At 44.5% G+C, this 8,323-nt stretch overlaps 1 long non-coding RNA gene across 1 annotated transcript; it reads right to left on the reverse strand.

Moving 5' to 3' along the window:
- Positions 1–1,472: 1,472 nt before the first annotated feature.
- Positions 1,473–5,433, reverse strand: LOC148755141 (uncharacterized). Its single transcript, XR_016019477.1, has 3 exons — positions 5,013–5,433; positions 3,655–3,814; positions 1,473–3,070 (listed from the first exon to the last, which is right to left on the reverse strand). It is a non-coding gene; the product is annotated as an uncharacterized LOC148755141 (long non-coding RNA).
- Positions 5,434–8,323: the final 2,890 nt, after the last annotated feature.

Genomic DNA, 8,323 nt, shown 5'->3' on the forward strand with positions numbered 1-8,323 from the left:
CTCGCTGCATGCAATTAACCAAGTTGGCTGTACTTTCCTGTGTTTTCTCATTTTAAATGCACTCACCCAACACAATGTGTGAGCATGTACTCCATGACACGTGTGCTGGAGGATGGAAAAGCAGATTGTAGGGAGGATGGTGAAGAAAATTTGCCTTCCTTGGTTGGAGTGAGCTTTTGTCTATTAGCTTTTGTCTGTTCTTGTATGTGAGGTGATTTCTGTGCTGTGATCAGGGGTTGAGTAAATTCCCACTTTGGTCTCACTCTCCCGAGCAGGGGAGACATGAGATGATGTTTGCTGTTCTGTCCGTGTTGTGAGGTGATAGGTAGCTTAGGGTTAAAGAAATTCATGATCAGGGGTTGAAAGACTTTCCTCTTTGTTCTGTCTGCTTCACCCACATCAGCAGATGAAGTGAAGAAGTAGCTACGTTATATCAGGACGACGTGACAGGCACGTTGCCAGGCTTTGGAAGACCTTGGGCTGATGGTCCCGAGCAGGAACAGTAGATGTTGCTTATCTGGATGAATTGGCCCTTTGGCCGGATGGACAGCATTCATATCAGTGACTGCCAGACCCTCCCAGAACTGGCCATTCCAGGAGGGGGAGGCAGGAACAAGAAACTTGGCTCGGGGTGCAGCTAAAGAGATATGTAAGACAGACCTCAGGTGGATTGACTGATTGATTGCTGTTTCAAGAAATTGCTATTCAGAAGATTTGCTGTTTCAGGACTGCTTTTCAGGATTGGATTGTTTCAGAGTAAGAGATCGGAACTTGCCTCAATGGACAGTAGAGACCTCTTTTGTTGGTGAATTGTCATCATTCTAGCATCTTTGGGAACTTGTATGCAGCTTGCAGCTTGCAGTGTCAGAAGACACCTTGACTTCTAACAATAACAGCAACGCCAACAGCAGCAGCATTCTTGGGACCTAGCAAACAGCAGTGTGGGAGATGCCTGAGCTTCTCTCAGCTACAGACCTGGCAAGGTTTTGATTTATGACTTTTCCAGTGCTGTTCTCCCCCGGTTTGGTGAGCTTGTGGCATCTACTGTAATAGTTACTATCCTATAGAGCTTATTACTGCTTTTGGATACTCCTTACTGATGTTATTTGTGTATTTAGCCAACTGATTTTTGATCAATAGTAAACATATGTTGGGATATCTTAGACTTATAAGTATGTGTACAACCGTGTTTGTGGGAGCACAAAAGCTGGGACGCCCTGTCCTGGCACGTTTGAGGGAATCCAATCAGCTTGCACAGTCTGGAGGCCCTGAGTGGTTGTAGAAAAGGCTAGAATTGTATCCATGGGCTAGATATACACAGCCTCACATTCCAGTAAAAGTGGGGCGCTGTTGGGGGGTGATGAACAGAAAATAACCACAGATTTCTGTTTTCCTACATGGATATCACATGGGTCCCACGGCTGTCAGCGGTCACACCTCCCACCCTCCCCTGAGCTCCCAATGTCATCGTCCCCTTGTCCCCTTAGGGCACAAGACTGTCCTAAATCATCTCCACTGTACTTGCTCTCTCCTCCCTCTCTCACAACCGTTTCAATTGCACAGAAAAGGTGTTTATCTTTTTCTAAGCATCCACGTGTATCAGGTACATATTATCTGTTCTAAGCATCGCTAAAGTCATTGAACTTGCTAGGCTTTCAGAGTTCACTGTTAGTACAGTGGGGACTGGTGCTAGTCTGATGCTCTATTTCTGTGACAATCTAGATGTAAAGTAATGACCAGCGCTGCAGCCCCAAGTCCAGTTCACTGTTTCTGTGTGTGATGGATGGACCTCCTGGGATGGATGTGCTGATGAGCAAAGACAGGGCCAGGGCCCACCTTTGGTTCAAGGTCATGGACCAGTGTCGGAAAAGACACTACTTTGACCCTGAACTACATCCCATTAGAGGCTGGTTAGGGTTGTTAAGAAGCACGTAAAAAAAACCTTGCCATTGAGAATGCAAGATGCTGCTGGCATTAAGAGGTCAGCTGGCAGCAGCGACCACCCTTTGGGTGGTCAGAGAAGAGTGTCACTGTCACAGCAATGTGCCCCAGGACTCCAGGCCCTGGCATCATTGACCAGGCTGTCATCAACACTAGTGACAATCTTGGCTGTTGCAAATGGAGTCACAAGGCAAGCCACACCCAGCCAGAAGGGACAAGCAAATGCCCGTTTACCTCCAACAATGGCGGAAGAATTCAGCTTACCTCACATTCCTCTTCCAGAGGGTAAAAGTGAATGCGGAGAAATCCGCTTTTATTCCCTCCTCAAGTCTCTCCATATGCTGAGTCCTTACGTAAAAGGAGATGTCACTTTAAAGACAAAATTATCAGGCAAATAGCCCAGCTAACTTTGCCCCTAGGTCATTTAATGGTTGAGCTGAAATACATGAATTCTATCTTTTCCAGGATTACTGTACAGAAAAACATAAACACGATGTGTCAATTGCAATTTTGACTGGGTTTGTGTCACTACAAATGAGTGACTTCTCCTTCCTGACACTTCGTGGGACAGAGCCGTAAGTAATCCGGTGCCTTTTTTTATTTTATGTAGATATTGGAAAATAAGTTTTGCACATGCATCAAATACACATCCACTAAATAAAGTTCCTTTTTAAGGAAAGGAGAGTAAAGCAGTTGAGTGTGCTAAAATTCAGAATTCTTAAAAGAAATATTAAGAGGTGACTTTATGTAGCTCACAGCATAACACACGAGATTAGAGAGTGAACCCAGCTACAGAGCTCACTAAACATACGCCCTATCTGCTCAAGTTAGATCCCTGTAAATGGTTAATTGGGACTCTCTGTTCATTCTTGGGTTGTCACCGATGTCTTCCTTTCTACTTTTTGGTTCCAAAGCAACAACTTACTTCCATTAGAATACAATCTGAAAGGGATGAATTAGCATCCAGGATGAGTAATCACAACTGTTAACAGGAGTGAGTTTATGTCCGGTGAATAACTGCAAGACAGTGGCATGTGTGTAGCCAGCCTCCGGCATTTCTCCAGTTCACCTTGCTAAGATTTGATTCCTCCATAAAAGTCTCCAGACTCTACTAATGGTTCCCTTTCCGCTGCTAAAGGGAAAAGTTATACAGGAACAATTCAGATAAAAACAATAAACAGATGCACAAATGAGAAAGAATTACAAATGTTTCCATATACTTGTAGTAGGAAAAGGCAGGTGTTGGGGGACAGTGGAGTCCGACAGAGAAATGGATGGCAGGTGTCAGGGTAGGGGCTGCGTCTAACATCAGGCAGGCTGCACCCAGGCCAGCGGCCCAGACACAGATCCCTCAGGGTCCTGGGACCAAAGGAGCCCAGCCAAGGAGGCATAACAATGACCCAAACACCAGAAACCCCCTTTTCGAGTTGACCTTGGTGACCGTGAAGAGGAAAGGTGCTCCTATTTCCACTTTCAGATGAGGGAGATCACGTGTCCCACCCATTTGTCTACCAGGGGCCAGAGTCGTTAAAGAACCACATTCATGAGGAACATAAGTAATGTTCATCGAATGCCCAAACCTCTGGGGCAAATGCACACCTTCTGTGCATTTCCATTATTTCTAATGCCTGATTCTCCCTTCCATTGTCCTTCGGAACCAAACAAGGATGTGGATGGACCACTGTGGTTGGTCGGCCCAAGCACTCCACTTACCAACCAGGTGCGGATTTTCACAGTCAAGGTGCCTGAGTGTTGTCAGCGCCTCGCCCAAAGCTGGGCCAATGTAGTCATGAATCTGCCTCTTCTCCACAGTCTTAAGACAGCGCTTGTCCAATCTGAAGAGTCCAATATGCAGCAAATAATTGCAACGAACCTAAATATGAGAAAAACACTTTAAAGATAAGAATTCAGATAAGACCAAAAAGAACCATTGGTACAAATAAACTTCCTTTTGTAAAAAAAAAAAAAAATGAGCAAAAACTGTTTGAAAACCGCTGGCCCCTGAAGAAGGAATTGGGTCTCTTCTCAGCAAGAATTCCCGAACGTAACCATGGTTTATGCCTCAAAAAGGGAAGGCCACCTGCCACTGGGCAAACCAACTGTCCCCGTGCACAGGTCATGGGCGCCACAGCTCAGATACCGTGTTTCCCTGAAAATAAGCCCCAGTTAAGATCATCAGCCAGACAGATGCATTTAGCACGTTATGACGATGTTCCGGAAGAAGATGACATGACTGTATTTGAATAAACGTAGATTGTTGTACATGAAAAAATAAGACATCCCCTGAAAATACAGCCTAGTGTGTCTTTTGGAGCAAAAATTAATATAAAACCCAGTCTTATTTGGGGGGAAACATGGTATGTATTTGGGATTATAATTGTGCATTACCGTGGCCCATGTTTTCCTATTTTCATGGGCCACATGGCTACTGCATAAGAGGTATCCCTGACACAGGGCTTTCTGTGAAGGGGTCAGAGGGAAGACCACCAGGTCAGAGGCAGCGCACGGCTGTGTAGCGGGCCAGCCGCCACGAGTCGAACGGTTCCTGACAAGGGGAGTGGGAATGAAAAAAGGCACTCACACTTTGATGATGGCGATCGCGGACCCCAGTGTTCCTGGAGACGCTGAGTTTATTTTGTCCCCAGAATTTATACCTTCTGTGGACGTGCAGTTTAACAAGTACAAAAATGCATTACCTAGTTAACAGTGAATCTTTAACTTTAACACAGGAGACACAAAATTTACTGAAACTCCCAAATGTAATTATCTTATCAATAGCCCTGATAGGCATCAGCCTTCTGTTCTGGGAACTGGCCACTCCCACCACATTCCTGAGCAGCATGCAAGCACTCTCCAGATGCAGGCAGAGACAATTGCTTCAGGGGGAGGAAATAGGTTAAGTATAAACTGAGCCATTAAGGCTTTAAAGTTAACTGCAACCATGGCTCCCCACACGGCTGACATCAAATCAGTAAGAGAAAACAGGAGCATTGGCTCACTGGGGTCCCACGGATGGAAGAGCGACTGGGCAAGGGGCTGGTAACTAAGAAAGGTGAAAGAGAAGGATTTACAGAATGATTGCAGGACATGACGCTCAAGACTTGGCGAGATGGACTGTACATCCAGCACTGGCTTTTTAAGCTGTCTCCATGCTGGCCTCCACATTGGCGCAGTCCGCTGAGTCAGGCCAGAGGGGGTCTGGCATTCCACGGCACACACATGACCTTCCCAAAGGAGTGCTCTCCTAGGTTTCTCCAAATTGAAATTCCTCATTGGTTTCATTTTATCAGTTTCTGGAAAGGGGGTGTTGATCACATGACCATTCCTCGTGCTTTATCTCTACCTGTGGACCAAGAATGAGAGGTGCCCAGCAACAACAGAGTTTTTATAAGTTAAATCTACTGGGGTGACATTGGTTAGTAAAGTTACATAGGTTTCAAGTGTACAGTTCTGTGATATATCATCTATATGTCACATTGTGTGCTCACCCAGAGTCAGTTCTCTTTCCATCACCATATATTTGATCCCCCTTACCCTCATCTACTACCTCCCTCCCCCTTACCCGCTGGTGACCACTAAACTATTGTCTGTGTCTATGAGTTTTTGCAGAAACAGCAGTTCTAACAACCCTTTGTATTATCTCTCACGACCTGAGAAAGACGTCAGTGGAATGGACAATACTCAGGACACGTATGCACGACTGGATGAACTGGGAGGAAGAAACAGGATCAGGGGCCTAAGAGTTAATGGCTTCTCTCTGTTCCTAAGGCCCAGCCCTCTAGTTCTGAGCAAGGAACTGGTCCAGGGACGTCAAAAGGGTGGATTCACGCAGGCAGGCAGCAAAGAGCTTCAGCTAGCCGGTGTCTTTTCCATAGAGATATTTATCATGCTGGTCATACTCTCATCTTTTCTGAGTTTTCCAGTCTGTAGTTGAACATTGAAATTATTGTCAAGATTTTCCTGTAGCAGTTCTTCCTGGGTTCAAGTGCCAACGTCCATGGATTCATCTGAGGTTCTGTGGCCTTTTGTATAATACACACAAGTATGCATTGTAACATACAATTTGTATAATGAGGAGGTGACTTGCTGACCTCTTAGCTTCTTTCACCTCTATAATCCGTGATTTGCATATTGGAATTTGGGATGAGAGAATCTAATAAACAGGACCAGGACACAACAAACAGAGACATTCCACAGGCTTCCTGTTCTTTTCCACATCATATAGTAATTTATATGCTGTCAGACTAGCTGTATGCAAAGAATCTTCTGTGTCTCTGCCATAAATCACCTTTTGGAGATATTTATACCCCCATCATAAATCTCTGAAAACTACCTTAATTGACAGCTATTAAAGATGTATTATTCATGGAAGCCATGAGACCAAAGGTGCAAGTTTTATTTTACTAAATTATAGTTAAATTGACTTGACCAATTTTGATTTAGAGCTACTAAAACCATTCCATCAAAAACTACCATTCCATCAAATTTTAAGATGTGAAATAAAATTGCTTAATTTTAACACATGAAATGTATCATCACCATTAAATTTTGATATTTGAAAAGAACAAAGATATAACACGGTGTGTTTTGCAAATAGTGGTATTGCAAGAACAAAAGAAGTGCTCTTCCAAGAGATACACAAGCCCGTTCGCACTTCACTGACTGAGTCTTGTCCTTTCTTGGGATCAGAGGGAGGACGGGCAGCCCCCTGGTGTCTTCAGGTATCGCTACCCGTGAAAACAGCACCTCCATTAGCCCTGAAATTGGAAGCAAATCTCAGAAAGAAAATCACCTTAGCATATTCTGGATGCGTTACCTTCTGTTTTAAATTTTTCCTGCAGCTCAGAGGAACCTTTTATAGACTCTCACCTTCCTGCTCAGTTTGACTCCTCAGCAAAATGAAGGCCTCGTAAATCCTGTTGCAATCACCATTTGTGCAAGTGCTTTTCAGCCATGAGTAAGACACAATCCTTGTCAAAAACAATAAAACCACTGAGAATCTCTCTGTAAGCCCTGGCTAGAGATATGCTGACCACAGAAACTAAGATTTGGTTCTTCAATTGTGAATTATCACCAGAAAAGTTTTTTGTTGTTGTTTTTTTTAATTTCTGATTATCATGCTAGTATTTCTCGTGAAACTCCCAGACTCTCAAAATAAACCTGACTACCCACCCAGCAATCCATATCCATGGTTTGAGTATGAGGACCTATCTTTAATGTCAAAATTAGATCTTCCTAAATGGGGAAAAAATATATTCTTTTTTCCAAAACAAAATGCGACTCAGTGATCTATACCAAGAAATATGAATCATTAGATGCCACCTATTCTGTTACTTCTGTTTTTACCCACACATCCTATCTTGCCATCATGAAAACGAGAACCTTCTTACATTTCTCCTCTATATCCAATACCTCAAATAAAGGCCCCCACCTGTTCCTTTCATCACTGGAATTCACCTGTATGACGTGTCTGAACGGTGTCTGGAGCTTCCAGTAGGGCGCGCACCAGTTTCTCCCTGGACTGCTTCAAACACTGAAGTGTGAATACATGGCTGAAAAGTCTCTGACATTCCCCCAGTAAGAGTCCTTGTCTAGCCAACCTCCCACACTGCCCAAATCAGAGGGGCTTGTGGATGAGTCAACAGGATGAGGAGGAAGTGGCACTGAGCCTAGGTCATTGTTATGGGATGAACTGTGTCAGGTCTATAAAAAGGTAATTACATTTAAATGAGGCTGTTAGGGTGGGGCCCCCACCCATGGACTGATGGCCTTCTAAGAAGAGGACGAGTCACCAGGGTTGCGTCTACTATGAGCCAGGAACTGGGGCTGGAAAGATAGCCCTTCCCTCAATGAGGTGACAGGTTACTTCCCAAGTAACTAAAGGCAAAATGTATATCTTTTGCAGACACAAAGTTGATTTTGTCATGATCTCGTTAACCTTATGTAGACACTCAAATTTCATCTGAAGAGACAAATGAGACAACAGAGCCCTTTGCCCCACCCCACATCCTGTCTCAGTCTTCAGTCTGTGTGCAGCTGGTCATTCTCTTTGTTACCGTGACTTTTCATGCACTAGCACCTGTGCCTGTTAAGTTCAGTCTTTAAAATATTATTCAACTGATCCGGATCAAAATGGCGGCGTGAGGTGAGCCTTTGTAAAGCTCCCCTGGAATTTACAACTAATCGAACAACAATAACTCCACAAAGGACTCCCTGCACAGCAGACAGGCAAGACGAAGAGGCTCACTACTGAATTCACCTAAAGGTGGGGGAATCACGCTAGCGGGGGAGGAGGGAAGGGAGAAGTGCGGAGACAGAGCCCCACAGGTGCAGGATTCAGACCTAGCTCGGTGCTCTGAGCTTGCTGCTTCCCGGAACTACC

Source organism: Rhinolophus sinicus, chromosome 16 (assembly GCF_057876585.1).
Source record: "Rhinolophus sinicus isolate RSI-liver-muscle chromosome 16, RSI-T2T, whole genome shotgun sequence".
Classification (NCBI taxonomy): Eukaryota; Metazoa; Chordata; class Mammalia; order Chiroptera; family Rhinolophidae; genus Rhinolophus; species Rhinolophus sinicus.